Raw genomic sequence first — 25,289 nt, 5'->3', positions numbered from 1 at the left:
AAGGAGCAACCATTGCCCGTCATTCCTCTGCAATCATTCAAACCTCATACCTCCCAGAAACGATGCAGCGCCAAAACCCATCGCCGTCCAAGATTCTGAGAGTTGTGCCTCCCGAGGGTTGTGCCCCCAGGACCGCTCGCAGATCTCCAGGCGAGGTTTATCCTATTTCGGGTAGGTGTATTTTGTGAGTAACAGTACATTTAGACAGTTTCGTAGCTGTACTGTGTCCACCTTAGTAGGCTGCTAGCGGTTGGTGTCACTCGCATGATAGAAAATGCTTCTAGACGATATCAGGGCTCAAAAAGTTGTGAAGAGCGTCTTGGGATGTAACTTTGACAGTGACGGCTGCCATTTACTCTAGTCAGTGTTTGTCCGAGTGAGGACGGGGGGTGGGGCTTAGCGATAGGTCAATTGTTGATGGCACTAAACTGATGTCTGAAATGAAACAATAACAAAATTATATACAAATAAAACATAATTTGGGAGGTATTCAATGTGTTTTGGGTGAAAAGCAAAGAAAAAGAAACCGAAATTGCTTGCAATGCACAATAGATGTTTCCACAGCAAGCTCAAAACATCTATTGTAACAAGTCAGAATTACACAGAGGCACTCTTCTCAGTTATGTTTCTCAGTTATGGAGAACTGAACTTTCAGCCACAATCGACGCTAAAACAAGGCAGAGAAACTTTTCTCCTGTCACCATATTCTTCCCACACAAACCTCTGTTTCTCCCACCAACCAGCCATCAGTTCTGCACGTCATTTCTGCCCTCCCATTCGGCCCTGTCTCGGCCAATCCCCAGTTCCGCTACCCAAGATGTCTTCTCTTATTGGATTGTCTGACAGGGCGGCCATCTTGTGACTGGTTGCTCTATTTTGATGTGCTGCTACATGTTTATTCAATAATAATGTCTTGTTCTTTTCACAGCATGATCTGTCACAAGGCGTGACTCACCGGAATGAGCTCTGTGAGCGCTTGGACCAGCTGGCCAACTACTGCCTCCACCACTTCGAGCCCAAACAGACGCTGCCTCCGCTCAGGCGCAGCTTAGGGCTGCTCAGGAGCAAGTGCATCTGGAGCGGAGGCAGCGTCTGGAGGCCCAGGTGCAGAAATTGGAGGCGGAGGCCAATACTCGGATGGAGCAGGAGTGGGACTTGGCAATTGTGACTGAACTGAATCCAAATCCACAACTATGACAGAGAACCAACAATAACCAAAGCATCCCTCCTATGGAAGGTGTGTAGTATCTGTACATATAACGAGAGCAATGTCACACCTGCTGATAATGTAAAATTGGAGCTGTAACCTGCCTGCTTGCTGCAACAGAGCTGCAGTGGCAATCGTGGATATGTTAAGAGTAGACCCACTGGAGAACTATTTGAGATATTGTCATTAGTGCTGGGTATTTGTTCAAATTTCAAGAATCGATTCGATTCCGATTCACAAGGTTCCGAATCGATTAATCCTGATTCGATTCGATTCGGATTCGATTAATTTCAATATTGATTTGGTTAGTGATACTAAAACATGTTTTTTGAGCTGTAACTTGAATTACATGACTGTCCAGTTATGTAACACAGGGGTTCCCAACCTTTTTTGCGCCAAGGACCGGTAGATACATGGGAAAAAAAGTTGCAGACCGGTTTTAGTTACACATATATTTACTCACCAGGTGGTGACAAAGGGTAAATAACAGACTTTGCATCTGTCAATAAAGACACTTTCACAATTATGCACAGTGATTTGATTTCAGCCTATATAATTTCTAAAAGTAGATATTAATGATCAAACATTTCCATTTATGTAGCCTACAGTATTTATGTTTTTGTTTAAACTACAAACATAAATAAACATCAACTTGAAACTATGTTTCAACTACCACACACAGCGTGTACCACACATAGCGTATAGCCTATGTTTATAAATATATATATATATATATATATATATATATATATATATATATATATATATATTATATATATTATTATTTTTTAATAAAAAAAAATCTCTGGACATATGAATCGATATCATAGGATTAAAACAAAGATTGATTAAAAATCTGAGAATCGTTTTTTTTAACCCAGCCCTAATTGTCATTGTACGTACTTGTGCAGCGTGATCTGGAACAAAAAACCCTATCTGTGTATTTGTAGGCAGAATGGAGTTACATGATATGTAATGCAGTGTTTTCTATGAAGCGGGCCAATTGTTTAGTCCCAGCCACATGTGAGATGTCACCAGGAGTTTTCTTAAAACAAGGCTGGAGGCCACCTTACTAAATAGCCAGACATTGTTCAGAGCTGCTACAGAGCTCCACACTTGCTGCACAAACCACCTGTACTGTGAACCCCTGACACTCTGCATGACTGTGCTGTAATCATTAATTAGCTTTGATAATGTCTTTTTTTTTTTTTTTTAGAATCAGAGGCAGCAGCTGGTGGTCCCACTCCTGTGCCTGCAGATTGTCAGGCTGCTGCTGGAGGTAAGCAATGTCACACTTGCTGCTAATCTGAAATTGTAATTGAGCTGTCGTTGTTTGACTCATTGTGCCCAGTGCTTAGATACTAAGCCTCAAACTTAGCTTGAAAATTGACTACTGTGTCAACCTAGCTTCTAAAACTAGATTTATCTTCAAAGTTGGAATGGCATGACTAGGCAAATCAGTGGTGAGCAAGCAACATCTTTGAGAAATAAAAATGGCTGAGCAGATGAGATCACATAATCATCCACAGGGTTCCCATGCGTCTTTGAAATTCTTGTAATTTTGTGAATTTGAACATCCTTGAATGTATCGATTTTGTGCATGAGTAGGACTATAAATTGAAAAATAACAGTTTGCCATCACTGTAACATAGGAGGTGAGAAGTGTTCTACATTCAAGTCTCTCTCTTTTTAATAGTTGTGTGTGAGCTTCTGTAAAGCCTGCTACTTCTCATTAGAAGATTCTCAGTGTTGTAGTAAATCACCTTGGTCTGTGTCTCAAACTATGCTATGTTGGCTCCTTGAATTTGAGGGAATTGGGTCTGAAAAGTCTTTGGGCCCTATCTTCCCAAACGCGCTAATTAGCGCTTGGCCTTTAACGCGCAGTGCAATTTGGAGGCGTGGCCAAGTGCTCTGCTATTCTCCGTGCACCGCAAAATGCCTGTGCGCTCCGCGCTAAAGCAGTAAATGACCATGCCTAACGCGCAAATTCCACTGAGTCCGGGTTCGGTCCGTCTGCGCTCCGGTACGGCTTCGGAGCCGATACGTTTCCACTCTAATCAATGTGTCAACTCCCACCTACTCCGCTGCGTTGCGTGTCTACTGCGTCCCAGCTCCGACGATCCGGAGCTCTCCGAAGCAGATACGCAAGGCTTCTATTTTTCCCGGATGTCGGAGCAAAGCCGCAGCAAGTTGGGCGAAGCCAGGCCTGGAGTCAACAGGTCAGAGTTGTTTACAGCATTCAATATCAAGCCAGAGGACATATATATAATATATGACACGACACATCCTTTTTACAAGGACAACACCAAGCAAGTCCACCCCTCCTCTGCTTCTCCAGTTGGGAACAATGATCTTCTGCCTGTTTGTTGTTGTATTTATCCCACATACAAATAGTCTCGCGGGAACTTGTCGGTCTCGTCACTCCAGCTGTCTGGCGGAGCGGAGCCGTGACGTGCTCTGCACGCAGCCGGTTAGTGTTGGCGGAGCACGGAGCAAAACCGGAGCACAGCCCCAACGCAATGCAAATGCACTCAGTGGAATCCCGGCGTAAAGCAACAATTATTTACAGGTGTGGCCATGTGCCAGCTGGGCTCACGTCAATAAACCAATCAAAGTCGCCTATCCCATCCCCTTTAAAAGCCAGCGTTAGTGGCTGGAGCAGGGCAGAGAGAGAGACGAGAGAGAGAGAGAAAAAGAGAAAGAGAAACAAACCATAGACAGAGAGTAGAATGCTTCACTGAAGCAGAGATGGACGTTCTCGTGCATGAGGTGATATATCCTTCCACCATCAATTCTGAATAGCTATTATAAAACGACCCTTTCACTCACACATTCATTCATTCATCCATCCATCCATGCATACATATCCATCCAGGTCGAGCTCAACCAATGTGGGACGGGGAACCATGCCTCCGCAAGGTCCGAAGCCTGGCGCCGCATAGCTGCTAGCGTCAGCTCGGCGTCTGGCATCCCTAGAACCGCCAAGCAATGCCAGAAGAGGCACGGGGATGTCAGGCGCCGAGCGAAGCAGAAGCTGGCAGGTGGCCCCCACCTAGATGATCCCGACAACACCCTGGACCCCTTGGAAGAGGTCGCCTCCATACCCCAGGGCAGCGTGGAGGGGTTTGGAGGCTCGCAAGTCGGCGGCGTAGAAGGTAATCCAATGATGCATATTTCCTTTGTTTCGAATAATAGATCCCCATAGGCTAGCGGGACACTACCCAATGATAGCATATCAATACATGTGTCCTCGGTTGTATACTGAGTAGAAATCAGCAGTGTGCGGTGTGCGTAATGAGTGCTGGTAAAATGTTGGACACGTGCTATGCGCACACAGCATCAAGCACACCATTAGGGAATTGAGTTCCTGTCAGAACAGCAGATGCTGTAACTTGTCATCAATGAAAACAGTCACATAGAACAACCATTCAGAGTCGGTGACAAACAGATTGAATGCTCATAAAATATTTTATTTGCAATTCCAGGAGAGGACGGCGAGGGCCCCCACCCCCAGGTCCCCCCTCCTCTTTTCCCGGTCCCAGTCCCCCACCATCTCTGCCCCCCACCCAATCCCTCCCTCCCCCCTGCCCACTCCCGAGCGGCAGCGGTGTCTCCAACCCCCGGGACCAGCCAGAGCCGTCAGGGACGGGCCACTCCCGGAATCACCGCCGTCCAGCAGAGGGCTGCCACCACCCCTTCTTTGTCCTCCGGGAGGCCGGTTTCAACCGGGTGGATGCCGGCCTCCGGCGGCTCGGGGAGCGGGTGGACGCCGGCTTCGGGGAGGTCAGGCAGGAGCTGGCCTCTCTGAGGCAGATGCTGGACAGGCAGGCCCCAGGCCGGGTCGTGGAGCGTGCCCGCTGCTGCTCTGGGGCAAGCAAGCCCCCTCGTTGTCCTTCTGCCAGCGCCCCGGGAATGGCTTGTTCGCCTCACTTGCTCCGCAATGAGGGAGGCGGACCACCTGCAGCCGGCCGCAGAGCAGGGCCCCGCCGGCGAGGAGGGAGAGGCAGAAGACCCTAATTTTTTTTTTCCACATTCATTAATTTCACATTATGCTTTTTTTGTTCATTAAACATTCCCCTCCTTTTGAGATCATTTTGTGTCCAATCTTTCTTGCACTTAATGTAGGCTACACAGGGGTAATGCCAGGCACATGCGCAAATTGGAGCTGTGCCAAGTCATCTGCTATCCTCCGTGCCCGTAAAATGCCAGCGCAAACGGGATTTGGGCGGGTTTACACAGCTGTGGCCTGGCAATGCCTCGGCATAACATCTATCAAACCAATCAGATTCCCGTCTCGCATTCTCTTTAACACAGTTTGCGCCATGCATGCGTAATTTGGGGGTGGCATGTCTGTGCGTAATGACGTACTGAAAAGGAATTACCTGGTACTGCACTGGCAGCAAGGAGAATAATGATAAGCACAGCGGTGTATTTAGCGTGTAAGAGGTGCTTTTCAAAGCTCTTAGCACAAATAATTGCGCGTATGATGAAGATAGCTGAAGGCAAGCATTTAGCGACGAAACGCCAGGTTTGGCATAGGGCACGCCCCGCATTAAGACAAGCGCTAAAAGCAAATAGCGGGTTCGTATTCCAAAACACAAGTGAAATGCAATGTCAATTCAAAGGTGAAACAAATTACACCACGCATATTTCTGCATAAAGTCAGTTTGCTTACCTCGAGGCTATCTTCCTACCAGCCTGCATGCCAGCTCATCCCTAAGCCCCCGTGCTGCGGCTGCTTCATCGGGACTAACTCGCCTTTTTTTTTATACTTCTGTCCATAAGGAAATCAACCACACAGCCCTGTCCTATTCCTGTGTTTTTAATTCCACTTCAGCTGCTACATTATGTGACGCCTTCGCCTCCTCTGACATAGATTTGGACTCTGATTTGGTGCTCAATATTAATGACGCCACTACTATTTTTAACTCTTATGTGCTAATATCCTGGACACAATGGCTCCTTGACACTTAGAACACACAAAACCTCTCCTCTGCCCTGGACATAATCGTTAATAATGACATACGATCCTTAAAACAGTTATGTCACAGGGCTGAACAAAAATGGAGGGGTTTCCAGTCGACCTGCGGACTTGCAGAATATGAGCGATTTAATGAATAGTTTTAGCAAAGAAGTGAAAATGACAAGAGATAAATATTACAGTGACCTCATTAACAAAGTTTACAAGTTTATTTATTTGCACTCATTTAAAACATAATATAACAAACATAAACATTTGCCTACATATTGTGCAGGTGAACATCTAAAAAACCCGAGAGGGCTTGTAAACACGATGTCACCTCTTATCAATACACAATCAATAAATTAAAAACAGAAATAAAACTGAATAAAAGAAAAACATAAAAAGGTGTGGGTGTGCTGTGAGTGAAAGGGTCAGCGTTGCCAGACGTACGATAATTATCGTATTTGTACGATAATTTCGACCTCTGTACGATGTACGATCAATAATCCCAAAATCCCCCAAATGTACGATAATTTCATGATTTTGTGACACTTAGACGAATCCTACGTCTATCACTCTATCTGTTTATACAATCATCTCTTCAAACAACATATTTGCAGCAAATACGTGCAGGGTGTTTTGTTGTTGTTGCAACGCAGGCTGAGGTCACAGTGTTGAAAAATCATGCCAAGTCCAAAAAGTAGCCTGTGATCAGCCGCAGCCCCCCCGACAGAGGCGCGCCGAGGGGGGGCGTACGATAATTTCACTCCAAAAACGATAATTTTGACCCTCTGGTACGATAATTCAACATTTGCCATCTGGCAACACTGGAAAGGGTGTATGTGGGCGGTAGAATTAAGTTGGGTTCATCAGATAGATCTTAAATTTGTGTTTGAAATGATTGAGAGATTTGGACTGGGATACAAGATGATAAATATTTTTCCATAACTGGACACCCCTATATCTGATAGAGAACTGACAGAGTCCAGTGCAGTAAAATGGGAGGTGTAACAACTTGGCTTGTCTAGTGTTGATATTGTGAACTTTGCAATTTACCTGAAAAAAAGCTTTACAGGGCAAGGGAGTGGAAACATCCTGGGACAATACATTGAAAATAAAAATACATGTTAAGTACTTATTTAAATTGAAAATTGTTAAGATGACTAAGATAGTCACTGAAAGTTGAAATTCTACAAAACCTTTTCTGCAATAAATAAAGCTTGTGAAGGTGAGTAGGATAAATTGCTCCCCAGATTATATTGCAATATGTAAGATATGGATAGATTAAACTATAGTAAAGGGTTAATATGCATTTCTGATTAACCAGACTTCTAAATTTACGAATAATACCAACAGACTTCCATATTTTATTGCATACATGGTAAATATGGCTCTTCCAGCTCAATCTTTCATCAATCAAGACACCGAGAAAACTTGTTGATGATACCTGGGCAATTTGATTATTTCCAATAAATAAATTTTAATCAGATTCATGGTATGTTTTATTTTTGGATGTAAATACAATAAAACTTTAACACGACATGCATATATTATACATCAAACTCTATTATATTAACGTTTGTTTGGCACAACTCATACTATTAACTGGCGCGGGGTTCCGCATTTCTGGGTGGCAAGTGATGTCACGCTGATTCGTCCTATAAAAGGCAAGATAAACAAACCCATCATAGGCTATATTGTTTTAATTGTACCTTGCTTTATCTTCAAAACTGCATAATGTCAATAATATGAAAAGAAAAAATCTATCATAACGTGTGTTATGGACACGATCGTAATGGGATGTGAGTGCCAAAATGCGACATTTACACTTCAAGTTGTACTCTTTGATTGAATGGTGATAAGAACATAATTGACACACATAATTAGCGAGCAGATGACAGAGATTACAGATAATTTCTAATGGCAGAAATGAGTTAGAATTAAGTAGAGAATCCATGGTGACAGGCTGCCTGTGTGTGTGCGCATTTGGCACAGTGGCAAGATGAGGGGATGAAAGGCACACAGCACACAGCGGTGGGTGCCATGGCACGAGTCCGATACCTCACGAGTCCGACACCTCACGAGTCCGACACCTCACGAGTCCGACACCTCACGAGTCCGAAAAAAGAGGCTAACTTCCCCCAAAACCTAACCTCTCCCACCCCCACGCCTAAACCTAACCTCCCCCAGACCCTAACCCAAAACCTAACCTCTCCCACCCCCACGCCTAAACCTAACCTCCCCCAGACCCTAACCCAAAACCATGAGGTGTCGGACTCGTGAGGTATCGGACTAGGGGGCAGTCCCCTAGCGGTGTGCCTCGGTGCTGCTGACTGAAGTGAATAGTGAGTACGGTAATACATGTTTCAGGTGCAATGTTATAATACACATGACATTCTCACACCAAATCCCACTTTTCCCCTCCATCTCTGAATCGGACAGGTTTTATTTCCTTTTTAGTCATGCATTTACTGTAGCCAGCAACATGTTGCCACTCTTTTTCTTTTGAACTGATAATCAGTCTCGTTTATATGCGCTGTAACTTCATGTTGTGAATTGCATTGACCATTGGTTGGATTTGAGTATGCAGGGGCCGGGATATGGGGCAGATCCCGTGCGTAATCACTGTGGCAGCTGCTGGTAACGGGGAATTGCATTCAGGTGTGCGCGCCGTCACTGATAGGTTAGTCATTCTTTTCAACACAGTCCTAGGAATCCTTAGTAGGGATTCTACGCAAGGTTTGATGAGATGAGACCCCTGGTGACTCTATGAAATTCTCAATGTCACTCACAGCCTAAAATATCATACATATGACATATTTGGCTACAGTATATCTCAACCCAAATGCAGAATTTCCACTGTCATTTTGGAGAAATTTCTAGTCAAAGTCCCAATCCCGACCTTTGCATCACTGATTACATCACTGCCACTGATGACATCATCACTGAGTGATGGCTCAAGTGACATCACTGATCATATGATTGTAATGATCTCCCCCTGCCATTTACTGCATATTTTTTGTTTAAAATAAAATATCTAAATATTGTGCAAAATATGCACAATCAACATTATGTTAACACAACTTTTATTAAAAATTAGCTAATTAGCCAATGAGTTTTGCCAGATTCATGGCCGTGCATGCTGAACCACTGGAGTGCTCCCATTTGGCCCCATTTTTAAACATGTATAAAAAGGTAAAACTGGACCCTGGGAGATAAAAAAAAAAAAAAAAATTACATGTAATCCAGCTCTGGAATGTTGAATGTGTAATTTAAAATAATTTCTGGAATATGTGGCACAACTATCAAGAAACAATATAAAATCACATTGGAGGATCATTGCAAAGGTGTAATTTTTAGTAAATGACTTAAAAAAAAAAGGCACAGCATTGCTTTGTATTCTATTAAATCTGATCAGAATCAGAATTGACTGTGTCCATTATTTTGTGGCTAGAACAGGTCACAGATGCTCAGCTGTGTTTTAGACACAGAAAAGGCTGGGTACAGTGGCTCAGTGAACCTGTGCTTGTAAGAATGCAGCAAGGCTAGACTGTCCCCTGGTGTCACATTAAAGGGATAGTTTGGTTTGTTTGAAGTGGGTGTAGTTCAGTCTAAAGAAAATAGTTCCTACATGAAACTGCTCACAACAAGGTTTGTGGATTTAGGGCTCGACGTTAACTTTTAAAAGTGGTTGCCGGAGGGGCAACCTGGCAAGAGCTTTTGGTTGCTCGAATAAAAATATGGTTGCCCAATTTTAGTCGCTTTATATTTTGAGTAATTAAGATACTATGCAGTCATAAGCCGGCTTAATAATGACGATGTGACAGAAAAGTAAGTATAATAATCTATAGTATAGTATAATAGGCCTATTCAGTGTGCGCACCGGGTGTAGTAGTAGTAATAATGATAATAATAATAATAATAAATTTGTGTCATTTCGTTTTCTAAACAAATCTTATTTTTTGTTTTTATAATGCATTTGCACTAAAAGGATTTAACTAATATTTGTGAACTTTCATTTTCATATATTTTTCAACAGTTATTGTTCATATTGTGCTTAATTTATTAATTAAAAGCGTTATTGATAATTAAGTAGCCTACCCTCCTCCAGGCCCGGCTCCAGACCCAAGTTACAGAGGGGGCCTGCCCCTAGCTTGGGGGGGCCAAGCTACCCAAGGGGCATCCGGGGGGATTCTCCCCCGGAAGAAGATTTTGTACATTTTAAAGTAAAATTCGTCAACCTGGTGCATTTGAGAGCAAAATGAAGAGGCTAAATCTGTGAAGAACTACACACATCTCTAATGTGTTGTGACTTTACAAATAATTAGGCCTAAACAATCAATATTAAGTGTATTTACACATTGTGCACAAATTGCATTCATTGTGACAAATTTACAATAGTTAATATCCAGCCAGAATCATTGCAAATGGATGTTCAAAGTAACAGTTAGCAATAGCATTGAGTTAATCAATGCCTAATGACAGCCAGATTCCATGTTAAACTTTAAAACAGAAAAACGGAAAAACGTTTTTAGCAAAAAAAAAAAAAAAAAAAAAAAATTGAATGGGGGGGCCAGTTTGTTAAATGGGGGGGCCCGGCCCGGTCAGGCCCGGCCCGGTCAGGCCCGCCCCTAACGCCGGGCCTGCCCTCCTCATGTTCATTCAGGGATACTATGATGACAGTGGTTTGGGGCCCCCACTCTGATGTTGCATAGGACCCCAAAAGGCCCAGAAGCGGCCCTGCGATCCCTCTCTCTGTCACCCCGTATGAGAGGCTGACAGGCCAGGGATGCAAATCATTTCTCAGCACATATACGCGGTGGTAAAACGTTTTTGAAGGATGTCCTGATCGAGGTGTATGTTGTAGGCTTGTTGTAGGCTACATGCTTTGCAGTATAGCGTTATGCTGGAATTATGCTTGAAGTTTGGGCTGTCGCACGGAAATGAGAGACACTGAATCTTGACGAGGAAACGTGTGGAGCGTTTATACACTGTGTGGGTTTCTGCTCGCGGAAGTGAGCTGGAGTCTTGAAAACTCCACTTTGTCCGCCCAGCCGCGTCCACGTAGTTACACAATTCGGGGTGTGCACAGCCAGGCGAAAACCGTCTGCACAGCAGCCTTGTGGAGGGGCGCGTCTGCTGATTTAACTCACTTTTCCGTGTGGACACTCGCCGATGCGGGAAGCATATGAGACCTAAGCGCTTGTTGTAGGCTACATGCTTTGCAGTATAGCATTCGTTTTCCGTCCCGTTCAAAGACGCACGGGTATTTCACCTCAATGACAATTTCCTCGTCCTTTGTTTCTGTGCGGGGCTGCGGGCGGACGAGGTTCTTCTTGCGTCTTGCAGCCGCTGTGATTGTGTGCGAGCAGCCCCACCTGTCCCAGTCAGTACTCGTTAAACATACCGCACGTGCAGCATGCATCACGTAGGTTCCGACTGGTAATTAGTAACATCGTTTCGATTGTAACAGCAATAAAATGTCACATATATGTCACTCACAACAAGTATTAAAACATTTATTTGGTGTATATTTTGCTGTTTGCTGCTGTACATATTTTGTTGCATGTTAAATCGTGGTTGCCCCTGGGGCAACCAAAGACCGAGAAATGGTTGCCCCATGTTTTTTTTGGTTGCCCGGGGCAACCGGGCAGCCGTTAATGTCGAGCCCTGAGATTATCTTGAGTAACAGGGTCATGATTTCTGGAAAGAGACATTGCTGTTGAGTTTTTCAAATGTATGTTTTTGTCACTTCGACCACCACAAGCCGAGTGCCATCCAGTTCCATTGTATTTGACACTTTCAAATGACTATTCAATTATCATTCTTTCATTTTAGGAGCATAATATTCAATAATATTGTGTCATCTTTCATTAGAAGCCTTAAAATCTGAATGAAAATATCACTGCAGTAGCCCTGAGACTGATTTCTGTTCAACCCAACAGTCACAGTGTGTGGTGTCTGAAGTCTTACGGATCTTTCTTTCCTTTGTGTAGGGAGATACATCTGGAGACTATGGCAAAATCCTGTTGGCGCTGTGTGCAGTAGAAACATCACATCATCATCCAGTAGGCTTAGGCGCTATCCACAATTAAATATTGTCATGCAGTCCTGCACAGATATTGCATAAAATTGAGTAGGCTAAAATAAAAATATGTTTTCACTAACAACATGCTTTATAACATGAGTTAATTGTTTTCTATCTCACACTTTTTTCTTCTATGGCCTGAGCCTTTCACCGAGTGACCCTGGTGCCTTATTTGACTGTTTGTAATGGTGATTAAACCAAAGGCCAGTGAACTTTTACACCCTCCTGTGTTTTGTTTTATTGATCGCGCGTTAATGATTGAATTTGTGGTATTAGTTAGAGAGGGAGACACAGCTCACATCTTTAAGAACATAAAAGATGGATGTTATTGTCCACTAGTGGCGGCTGGTGAGATTGGAAACAGGGGAGGTAGCTAGGAAAAAAATTGGGCGTTTTTTTTTTCTTTTGCCCAAAATGCCCAAATCTCATTTTAAATTAGCATTAGGATTAGACTGTTGTGATGTCATTATTCAGTTTTAACCATCAATAATTGTTCCTTTTGTCATTATTTCATTTCTCAGAGTAAATACTGTATATTTATTTTGAGATTTTTGTCAATTATTTGTGCTGTTATGGTTATAATTAGCCTAGTTACTCACTTCTACACTATCTTAGATTGTGTTTCTTATGGATGGCATGGAATTATAGTGAAAATAAATGGTAAATGGCCTGCATTTATATAGCGCTTTTATCCAAAGCGCTTTACAATGAGTAGGTACATTCACCCATTCATACACCGATGGCGGCAGGCTGCCACGCAGGGTGCTGGCACACCATCAGGAGCAATTTGGGGTTCAGTATCTTGCCCAAGGACACTTCAACACGCAGACCGGAGGAGGCGGGAATCGAACCACCGACCTCTTTTATCCAAAGCGATTAGTGGACGACCCGCTCTACCTCCTGAGCTATCCCCCCTTTTTGCTGGGGACCCCACTTTGAAAACCACTGGCTTAGGCTAGAACTGTTGCGAGAAGGTTTCAGGATTTATCTCTATGCATTAGGCTGTGATTACTATTTATATAAATCTATTTATTCACATAGATTCATGATATATTATGGTATACAGCCTACCTGTGACACCAATGTTTTGATTAATCTGCGCCAGTACCGAAAATGTAGCCTATTACTGCATGACTGATCCTATGATGTCATTGTAATCACACTCAGGTGTGCTTTCACAAGACAGGTGTTGTCCATTCAATCAGCCAACCTGTCTTTATAATGGCTGTCTTGCACTGTTTGTATGATACTTGACAAAGTCTATGGCCGAAACTGTTGTCAAATAGCGTTAAATTATACTTTATTGCATCTGGAACGAGAGTGTGCCTTCCCAGTGTGCCATCAACATACTTGTTTAGTTACATTCCAATTCATCAACTTTGGAGCGTAATTTATCCCCCCTTCCCGACATGCTAGGTTGACATGCTTCGTCCCAATCGATTCCTTATTTCTTCTACTTTCATATGGTATAAAGATCACTACTCACGCTTTAAAAATGAGCTCGCTGTCAGCCATCGATTTACAGGCCAAATTCAGTTAAAAAATGTGGGAATTTAAGGTTGCAGGTTTTATTATAAAAAATTACAGCATGAAACATCAATACGACAAAAATAGCGCTGCTCGGTGAACCATTTCCACGCCGAATTTAATAGAAGGCCCGGATAACTTGAAATCAATTGACTTACTTGCATATCCATGCCGTCTGTAGTGGAACCGCTGCAGCCGAGACGTTGCAAATATTCCAGTTTTCTGACATTGCAAATATCCCAGTATCGCGCCGTAGCAAGGCTCCCGCAACTCGAAACTCGTTTTGGGTCGTAATCCAATGCAACGACTGTCTGGCTTGTGAACACTTACTGATTGATAAAAAGTAATTAAGAGCACGTTTTTGCTCAAGAACTCTTTGCAGCATGTGGAGCGTTGAGTTCCACCTTGTGTACTGCCTGGATTAGTTGGTGTTGTGGCAGGCCTATGGCCTTCTGGTCACTCAAATGCTGCTTGGCAAGGATCGAGTGGTGGAAATGGGTGACACACTTCTTTAGTATTGCTAGGATATCTATGACAGCTCCTTGACTTGACAGACTATCATTCACTACAAGTTGCAATGAGTAGGCCTACACTGTGCAGCTGAGGTCTGGAACTTCAGCGAGCCTCATTCCTTTCACCATATTTGCTCCACTGTCTCGAAGCACAAGTGCTATGCAGTCTTTGGTTATTTTCCAATCTTCAAGCATGGTAAGGAATGACTCACGGATATACTCCCCGGTGTGGGATCCATGCATTGCCGTTGTATTCAAAACAACCTGATTTCTGCTCCATTCATTGTTGATGAAGTGGCATGTTAGACTCATCAGCGAGTCTAACCTTGTTGATCCAGGCCAGCAGTCTGTAGTGAAGGCGAGTGAGTGGCCAGCATTCTCTGGTCGGATGAGGGCTCTTATCTTTTCCACAACCTTGGCGTGAAGGTCATACAGCTTTACAGTGTTTCTCACTTTTCAGTGAATATCGTGGTTCCGCTGCAGCCATGACGCGTTTCAAGCCAGCATCCTGGACCACTCTGAAAGTTACGATCGTCTCTATATTTAGTTTATCTAACTTTATAGATCTCTCATCAGAAATTGGCCACTTTTTTTGTTTCAGAAACATCTCTTCAATTGTAGGCTGAGATGGAGGCGTCTCAGGCGTGTCCTCCTGAGATTATTTTTCCTTCTGTTGTGTGGCGGTTCCAAACAAGGCATAGTGATGAATCCTAAGATGGGACCACAGGTTTGACGTATTGGCATTTTTTTGCGTTCCTCCCATGCTGGGCTGGGTTATGTAAAACATGCCCTATTTATTTTTCTTTGATTGGATGATATCGGCCTGTCATATCAGTATATTGGGCCGATTTTGATATTTCACTTTAAAGCCTTTATCAGCCGATATGATGAGGTGCCGATATCACCGTGCATCCCTAAATACAATGCATGTATGCTAAATTGACTTAGCATTAGCTAAGAATGGTCAAGTTGTCAATGCCATTCGTTAAATGGTATTAGTTGTGCTTGAATAATATGGTATTGGTTAAATGCATATATAACATGATATACCATGGTGTAGTAGAGTAAGGCTGTAATTTAGTGGGTCTCAGTCAGGTCAATGTAAAGCGAGCATAACGTGACACCAAACAAACGTGTTGATTTGCATTTAAAGGAGTCAAACATGTACATCATTCCAGTCCTTAATTGAACACTATTTACTGAGATCCTCATGACCTGAATACTCCTTGCATATGTGTGTGGTTGCAATTGGCCCTTGTTTCGTTTGTGTGTGTTTGTGCATGTCCGTGCGCGCGCACAAGCATGTGTGTGTGTGTGTGCGTGTGCGTGTGCATTTGTGCGTGTGTACAAACTTCACTCTCTCCCGGTGTGCTGATGCCCTCAGCCATGACAGTAAAATGCAGTGTCCCTCCTGGTTATTATGGTATGTGTAGAGAGGGTTATAAAGAGTGAGGGGAAAGCCAGAGAAAGAGAGAGAAATGTAATGTTGCCTCTAGTAAATGTGTCCTGGCTTTGCCTGTGCGTTAATATGTCAATGCACACACAGTAGTAAACTTGGTGTTGAATCATTAACTGTAGGAAATAGATCATTAAAAGTTCAAAAGAGATCTAGGTTAAACTCACAGAGTGAACATTATACCCTTTAAAAAACTTAAAAGGCAAGAGGCAGAGGACACACACTCTATGAATAGTCCAATGAGCTGGCTGCTGCCCTAAGGGTCAGCGTTGCATGTCCATTGAAGACAAGCCGAGTTGAGTCGGTCACTGAAGACATTTACATTTCAAACGTCCCCATAGATATTTAGACAAATGTATGGGTTGGGTAGTGACCTGGGAGATCAGGCTGACCTCATTTGAGGATATCAGCTGCTCAATAGAGCAAGAGTCCAACCTGGACAAACTGTTTCCTCCTATGTCCTGTTTGGGAAAATTGGTCCTATACAGTAATGTCACTTTTCTCTCAACAACAAGTAAGTACAAAATTTTTTTTTTTTTTTTAACTGTAAACATGGTAACTCTATATATAGTTGGCGCGGTGTCAAAAACTTAGCAATCAGAAAGTTGTTACTGTCTCGAAGTAGAGATGGGTGACCCGTTACACAGACCCTTATTCGCTCTTGCACACCAACTTTTTTTTTACATCTTTCAAAATTATGTACTAGGTGGAGACTGGCTGAACGCAGTGTGTTTATGCACTCTTGAACCGATTTTTATGGAATTTTTGCTTTGTTACAAATTATAGACTGGAGACCGACAGGAAGTATGGGGGTCAGAGGACAAAGAAGAAAGACCAGCTTTGAACCAGCAACATTGTAGTCGCCGCTGTCATTCCAGGACCTCGAATTTCCAAAACAGAAACTTTTCAGGAAGTAAAAAAAACCTGTTTGCTCTTAAACTACTGAACCAAATGTCGTCCAAGTTGGCACATATCTTAATTATAGTTAGTTTCCCGCTGAATGTGTCATTACTTTATAAATATCTTACCTGGATAAGCTCAAATGATGTTGTTTATATTATCAGTCCGACTTGGAAGCGCTTTCTCACGGCCAGTTAAGCGGGAGAGAGTCGCATACTCATGCACGAGCCCCCAAGCTCCAAGCCGCGGGGGCGTGCGCAGGAGCAGCAGAATTGCCCCTCGCCTCTCATGGCCGAATGGGGGCTTTGGCATGGGGTGAGAAATAGTCTGACATAACGTAACGTTAACGTTACTTTATTCTCGTCAGAAAGCACTCCGATTTGCATGTTAAAACAAGTTTGCAGCCTAGGAATAATTGGAAAACATTTGATTGATATATTAACGTCAGAGGAAGCCAGGATTAGTCAAAACGATATGAGAAATACACAGCGCGTCTGCCGTGTGTCTTTTCCGGGTTTATTGTCCTGCGTGGGGGGGGGTACACACGGAGGTAGCGGGGGAATTTCGAGGTTTGACTGACAGATTGAGGGCGAATGGCGTTACGAGATTTACTCACAAGCTCGTTTTAATGCTTTTCCATTGGTTGCATTTGTTAAAAACCACACAGAGATGTGAAGGGTGACCAATGGCATTGATTCATGACAAAAAATAAAAAAGTGAAAAAAGGCACATTCGAGGTCCTGGAACGACAGCGACGACATGCTAAATGTGTTCACACACCTCAAAAAACTTGGTTGATGGGTGGGAAGTATAAGGGGATCCGATTGCAAGTATTTTTTTATCTTGTGCAACTTCAAACTTTTGAATAGGCAAATCATGTACAGTATGTTGTAACATTACATCATTTTATAATGAGTACACAAAACATAGCAAGCTACTGTAGGTTGTTAGACACCTAAAAATAAACTTGACTGACTTTGACTGTGAATTTACTGAAATGAGTAGTAATATTAACAATAGCCTATCCATAGTAATATTGTCAGATGAAAGGAGGGCACAATGAACAGACAATGCAGTCTAAACCGATAAAGATTCTACTGTACCTGGAGTTGATTCACAGTCTGCTGTATTTACATTATTCAAATTCTTGAAAGATTTGAGTTGATGTTCTAGGGCCTAGAACAATCTTGCTTTTTTACTGAGGGGAACTCTTTCAAAAATAACTTGCAGTATTATTTTCTCCATTTCTCCATGCTGACGGCCGTTTTGCAGGTATTGCCTTTCCTGGTGTCGGTTGGGTGTAATGGTCCCATACTGCACTTGTGGTTCTTTTCTTTCCTTTATCCATCTGCAATGAGGATTTAGAGAGAGTTACAGACGTGTCTCACACACACACACGTCATACAGTTTGTCACTCAGTCGTTCAGTCAGACAGACAGACAGACAGACATGAGCATATAGACAGGATATAGGCTATGTCAGCCTGCCCCCACTTTTAGCTCAATTCAGTTGCCTTTATTGATATGAAGGTTTACAATGTCAGCCAAAGCATTAAGTGTGTGTGTGTGTGTGTGTGTGTGTGTGTGTGTGTGTGTGTGTGTGTGTGCGTGTGCGTGTGCGTGTGTGTGTTTGCTTTGGCTGACATGGTAAACAGGGGCGCCGCCAGGGATTTTGGGCCCCATGACAGGACATAGTATGGGCCCCACTGATGCCGGCTGGCCGAAAAATTTGGGCTGTTTGAAGCTGATTTATAGGATAATATCGCATTTTAAATTATATTAGGATAACACTGTAGTGTTGTCATTATTCAGTCTTAACCATCAATATTTGCTCCTTTTCTCACTCACCTTCATCTCACCACCATCCCTGTTGAATCATCATACTCTCTCTCTGCTCTGAGTACACCAGAGGGAACAAAGAAATACTATCAACTAATGACTAGAAAGAATATTGATACACATGTGGAGTCCAACAGGAGAGTGTTTAGCATGAGACTGTTGTGATATCATTATTCAGTCTTAATATCATTATGTTCTCCTTTTCTCACTCACCATGTCACCTCTCCCTACCGGCATCATCATGCTATAAGAAATGTGCTAAAGGCCATCTTTTACAGTCTAAATGTAATTTTAATGGTAAAGTGAATAGAAACTTGTGCATACGGTAATTGTACATGAAAATAAAATAAAACACACTGGAAAATGTTCACATGTAAAAATATTGCACACTGGTATTCCTTCTTCCCGAATAAAAATAAAATAAACAATAACAGGACTGATCACTGATCAGGTCTTTGAAGTCCAGCTTTGGTGAAGTGAATAAACTTGTGCACATGCTTTTGTACATAATTGTACATACAAATAAAATAAAATAAAACACACTGGAAAATGTTCACATGTAAAAATATTGCACACTGGTATTCCTTCTTCCCGAATAAAAATAAAATAAACAATAACAGCAGTAGCAGTATCATAATAAACAGGAACAATATAATCAAAATAAACAGAACAAGCCATCAAAAAGACAGTTACTTTCAAACAGTAGCTTATTTAAAAAAACGTAAAATGCAATTCTGCAGTGCAAAGTATGGTCTTCTAGACTTCAAGTACAATCAGAGACTTTAGCATAACTCCCAATTCACTAACTATGACCAAGCCACAAATAATTGATAGTTTGTTAGGGAGAATGGGGATGGAGGGATGGGGGAAGGGATGGGGGGAGGGGGTGATGGGATGAGGGGATGGGATGAGGGATGAAGGGATGAGGGAATGAGGGATGAGGGATAAGGGGGTGAGGGATGAGGGAAGGGATGGGGGGAGGGGGTGATAGGATGAGGGGATGGGATGAGGGATGAAGGGATGAGGGGATGAGGGATGAAGGGATGAGGGATGAAGGGATGAGGGGGTGAGCGGATGAGGAATGAATGGATGAATTGGAGGAAGTATGAGTAGATGTCTCGAGGAACCAGGGAGTGAGACTCTGGATGGGGGAACTGCCTCGGCGATGGAATCTTCATGGTCTTGATGGCTCCATCTTATCCCTGGTGGTTCCTAAACTGAGATAGAAGATTAAGGGGTTGGGTGGGAGGGATGAGTTTGGTCTTGAGACGAGAGAAAGGATCTTGGTTTGGGGCGTGTATATATATAGGTGGAGCGAATGATTGAATCCGGGCGGAGCAAGGGATTGCCTGATTGAATGATTGACTGAGTGGTTAGTTGTGGCATGGCCTTGTTTCCGAACTTTAGTTATAATGTTATTATAACTTCATTTCACTAACTATGACCAAGCCACAAATAATTGATAGTTTGTTAGGGAGAATGGGGATGGAGGGATGGGGGGAGGGGGTGATGGGATGAGGGGATGGGATGAGGGATGAAGGGATGAGGGGATGAGGGATGAAGGGATGAGGGATAAGGGGGTGAGTGATGAGGGAAGGGATGGGGGGAGGGGGTGATGGGATGAGGGGATGGGATGAGGGGATGAAGGGATGAGGGATGAGGGGGTGAGCGGATGAGGAATGAATGGATGACTTGGAGGAAGTATGAGTAGATGTCTCGAGGAACCAGGGAGTGAGACTCTGGATGGGGGAACTACCTCGGCGATGGAATCTTCATGGTCTTGATGGCTCCATCTTATCCCCAAAAGAACTTCATTGGCTGAGATGAGCATGGGCATTACGGACGTCACTGAGGTTGCTATGGATGTAGCTGTGGTAGGCTTGGGATGACCAACGGCCGAGGACTTTGATGGTGTGATCAGGGATACCTTGCCTGGAGGCTGAAGATGCAGCTCCGATGCGGAAAGAGTGGCCAGAATATAATTCAGGCGATATTCCTGATTTTGAGAGGACTTACAGGAAGATGGGATGTGAGGTTCAGAGTCGATCGGATTTTGAGTTTGTAGATGATGTCGGAAGTATGAATTGTAAGGTCGGAAAGACTTGCATGTCGAGGTGGATTGGAGATGGACGTGGTTGAGTTGAATTCTGAACGTCTGAAGAAACGTGGATCTGAGGGTTTCGTTGGAGACGGGGATGAGTACCCTGTGCGGAGGGTGTTGATGTTAAGTGTTGAAGTTAAACGTGGCTCTGCCTTTCGGCATGCTGATGAGGGAAAGAGAGATGGCAGGACGTAGGCGCCAGTGAGTAGTTGACAGAGGAATTGATGCTATTGAAGTAGATGTGGATCATGAAAGTTCTGATGTGAAGAGAGGAATGGGCGTAGGTGATGAAGTTTAGATGGTGAAGACGTCCGATAAAGGAAACGATAAGTTGTAACGTGTGAGGAAGGACTTGAAGCAAGTCCATCCTCTGGGGTATGATGACGATGTTCTGGGAGCTAGGTTGTTGAGGATGGCTTGTCAGGATGCTGAGGTCAGGTGCTGCAGCTGCGGGTTTTAGTTGAAGATGGGGGCTAAATTGGAACTGGAATTAGTCGGAGACTGAAGTAGAGTTTGAATTTCTGGAATGAGACACTGGTCGGAGAATCAGTGATGGAGTTTTGTAACTGGAAATGTGAGCGGTACGGATGATGAATTGATGCTGGGCTGAGATCGGGATAAGGTAATGTGTGATTTGCAAGATGATGATGTTGACTACTGCTGTGTTGTCTATGTAGATGACCACTTGTGCCCCCAAAGAAGTGCTGCAACCAAGATGGGATCCAACTTGTGGATAGCGGCTGAGGGGGAGAGTAGAGCGAACTCAGGTGGCCAGTCGGATGCGCTCCACCTCCCTCCGTGGTAGCCGGCGAATCCGATGTATGGTTTTGCATCGGTGAACAGCTGGATGTCCAGGTTGGGTGAGATCATCGTAGAAAACAATATGCCGTTCCAGGAGGGGCAGTATTGCTATTGCCATGTCTCCGTTTTACAAGCGTTGTCTATGGCAAATTGGCAATGTGGTCAGATGTCGTCGTGGATGAAGATCGCATCCTGGGAGGGAGCCCGCTGGGCTCGGTGTCCCAGGATAACGGACGATCTCCATCCACCCCCGGCGAGCTTCAACACAGCAGCAGATGGCTCGTCAGATGTCGTCGCGGATGTAGCTGTGGTATGCTGAAGCGGCTATGTACAGGAGGTGGGAGAGGGAGGATCATCCTTGGGGAATGATGGGGATGGCGTAGACGAGGTGTCTGAGCAGGGCGAGGAGTTGGCATTTGGTACGTGTAGCAGCAAGGAGGTAGCTGACTGAAGGTTCTGAGATGACCTGGATGCCTGGCTGGAAATCGTGAGAGAAACTGAAAATGAGGAAGTTTGACGAATTTAGGGTCTGGGTGTTGTTAAAGGCATTGTATAAGGTGTTGATGTTGATTGGTGTGCAGGGATGCTTGGCATTCATGCTGAATGTTTGGTAAGGTAGTAAGGGTAGGTGTCCGTTCTCTGGAGCGGGTGGGGTGAGGGTGTTTTGAGTAGGATGGGTCCAATGTTGCTTTGTAATTCTCTGGAAGCATGATGGTGGAATGTGGAGGGTTGGAGTAGTTCAGCGAGGGCCATATAGTTACCAGTTATTATCTGCTACCTGAGAAAATGGGAAACTGGAAATGGGCGTGGTGCTGTGGGTTGAACTGGAGGTTGAGCGGTGGTAAGGGTGAATAGGCTGGCTGCAGGTGGAGCTGAAGAGAATGCTGGGAAGCTGGCTGTAGGTGGCGCTGTGGAGAATGCTGGAAAGCTGGCTGATGGTGGAATTGTTGCAAAACCGGTTGCAGGTGGTGCTGTGGTTGAGGGTGCAGAGCTAAACAGAATTAAATACATTTGGGTGATGGGGAAGGGGAGGGGGGGGGGTTTGGGGGAGGGAGGGGAAAAAGGACAGGTTAGTAGGAAATGAGTTGATCGGAGCAACTGTTATGGAGGCTGAAGGAGCCGCAGTAGCCGGTGGGTTGACGTTAACACTGGCAGAAGGAAGGGAAGAAGAAAGGATGTTGGGATGAGGGGGTGCATGTGCATGGGGTGATAGTGCAGCCTGCGGACATAGGGATGAGAGAAATGAAGCAATGAGGTTAGACAAAGCAGAAACAGAGGGAGCAGGCATGGGGGGGGGCATTCTCGCCCTCCTGACTGAGGCTGCCAGAATGGCTGCAGGAATGGCTGCCGTCTGCGACACTGGACTGGCATGGGACTTGGAAAGAGTGGAAAACATGAAGATGGACTGTGTGCAACTGTGTACAACTGTGAAACGTGTACTCATGGAATGTAAATGTTACGCACGAGAAAGAAAAAGGCTGTATGTTGCTGTATAGGACGAGTCAACGTGACTTAATTTGCCACCCATAGTTAATAGTATGAGCTGTGCCAACAACGTTAACATCCCGAAACTATACATCACATCGCTTATATTTTGATATTCTGAGTGAGAGCAGAACTAGCCCGAGAGTCTGATGTATAATATGTACGTGTCGTGTCAAAATTGTGTGAACTGTCGCAGTTCTCCAAATGCAAACGGAGTCAAGCCAGCTAGAGCAGAGACTCACACCTCGCACCACTTGGGCTCCATAGGGTTCGAACACCGCTGCCACCCAGTGAGCGGCCCGTTCATCAAAATGCCGCTCGGCTGATCCCTCGCACTAAGCCTGGGCACAAAGACTAACAATGAAGAGCCTGCTGAATCCACTGAGAATCAGTGTTGGGCAAGTTATTCTTCCTTTGTTATTGTCATCTATAATGGTTGGTTATTTGCATAAGACAACGGTTTGATTAGGAAATTATTGTATAAACTATGTGCTTTGATTTAATAAAATGCAACTCAATTTGTAACTTGAGTTACTGATGAAGTAACTGGTATATATTACTGAAATCCTATAAGTAATAAGTTACATTACTGAGTTACTGCTAAAATAATATATTACATGTAATATGTTACTTTGTAATGAGTTACCCCCAACGCTGCTGGGAATCATGCAAGGACTGTGCTGGCAGTTCTTGAATTCACACCATAAAACACCATAAACAGTAATATTTCCGACCAGTGAGAGGCAGCAGTGTGCCGTAAGGCATCAAGTCTGCCGGAAAACTATAATAATAATAATAAGAAGAAGCTGCACCGCGCTGCAGCGTCGGTCAGCGTGATGACGTCATCCGGGATCGCCGTGGTGTTGCCGGAAGCGCCCGGTGGCTTTGGGTGCTGGATGATGACGTTGTTGATTGATGAAGTTTGGTTAGCAACCAAACTTTTTGCAGTGATCACTGCGATGAAATGTTACCTTGTTTTTACGGATGGCAGCTGTCCCGTTGTTGACGTTTGTCATCAGCATGATGTGTGTGTGTGGATTGAGATGAGACTGGATTACCGTGAGTTTGGCCACGTCGGCTAAACGGCGATGATTGCCTTGTGTGGCTACTAGATGGCTAGTAGTAGCCTTGGCACTGCTGTAGGTTTGAGCCATGGTTTGGGCATACCGTTGGGAAGGCTTGTGAATCTCCGAGCGAAGACGAGGCGGCAGGTCGGAACGACGGACCGGAGGCTCGTCGACAGCATTGCATTGCAAGTGAGATGAAACCTGTGTGGGTCCTCGCCGACGCCAAGCAAGTCGTTGCTGTCAGAGAGGTGGAACTGGAACGTGGATTCCATGACAGTCAGGTAAGAGCTGAAGTTTCGTGTTGTCTGTCTTGGAGTGAAACTCAGAATGAGTTTGGTCTTGAGACGAGAGAAAGGATCTTGGTTTGGGGCGTATATATATATAGGTGGAGCGAATGATTGAATCCGGGCGGAGCAAGGGATTGCCTGATTGAATGATTGACTGAGTGGTTAGTTGTGGCATGGCCTTGTTCCCGAACTTTAGTTATAATGTTATTATAACTTCATAATGAACATTGGTTTCAAAAGGTAAAACAAATAAATATAGCTTATTTAGGAAATAAAAGGTTAATACGAATGTAAACAAACTCCTGCAATCTCAAGTATCTTTTTTTGTGTGCAATGTGATTCAGAACCAAAACAATCAACCAAAGGTGACCAAATACTGTCTGAATCACCCTGACTATTGAATACTGAACAGCTTTAGAAAATATCCTTCACATATTTACACCTTCTATCTCCTTATAAAAAAAGACACACTGACAAAGTATGACAGTCACAGATTTTTAGCCAGGAAAACTACCACCAGTGCTAAACACTCTTTCTGAGGGAGCACTTGTTGCTGGAATACACAAATATTTCCTAGCTAGCTGGCTAGCCCTTGGAAAGTCTCCCTCGTGGCCTTTCCACCATTCCAGAGGATCCTTTTCACTGTCGATATTTGGTGTGGCCTTCAATTCAATCTCTATTGCCTCTTTTAGAGATGGAGGAGCAGATGTACCGGCTGCAGCTGGAGCACCTGAAGTTTTCAAAAAGCTGGCCAGTGTTTTCTTGGCTTTCTTTGGTGGTGGTTGTTCTGCCTCAGCGCTCTGTGATGTGGAGGTAGATGGCTGAGCCGATACTGCTGCATGCTGTGCTTGTTTACTCAGCAGGGACTCCAGCTCAGTCACAGCTCTGGCTTGTATTCCCTCCATCTTGTCGCTGTGGATGTATTGGGTTTTGAACCTTGGATCAACAAGCAAAGTCATATCCAGCAGTTCAACAGTGGTGATGTCCTTGTCCTCGTATTTCTCAGTGAGGTAGTTGAGAATGGTTGTCTTCATTGTTTTGGTTAGTTCACTGTCGT

At 44.0% G+C, this 25,289-nt stretch overlaps 1 long non-coding RNA gene across 1 annotated transcript; it reads left to right on the top strand.

Moving 5' to 3' along the window:
* Positions 1-1,132: 1,132 nt before the first annotated feature.
* On the top strand, positions 1,133-4,334 carry LOC310780021. The gene is made up of 3 exons (XR_014552893.1): positions 1,133-1,237; positions 2,424-2,486; positions 4,083-4,334. It is a non-coding gene; the product is annotated as an uncharacterized lncRNA (long non-coding RNA).
* The last annotated feature ends 20,955 nt before the right edge of the window (positions 4,335-25,289 follow it).

Source organism: Poromitra crassiceps (genome assembly GCF_964638095.1).
Source record: "Poromitra crassiceps genome assembly, chromosome: 7".
Lineage (NCBI taxonomy): Eukaryota > Metazoa > Chordata > Actinopteri > Beryciformes > Melamphaidae > Poromitra > Poromitra crassiceps.
This window is presented reverse-complemented; position numbering and strand designations above follow the sequence as displayed.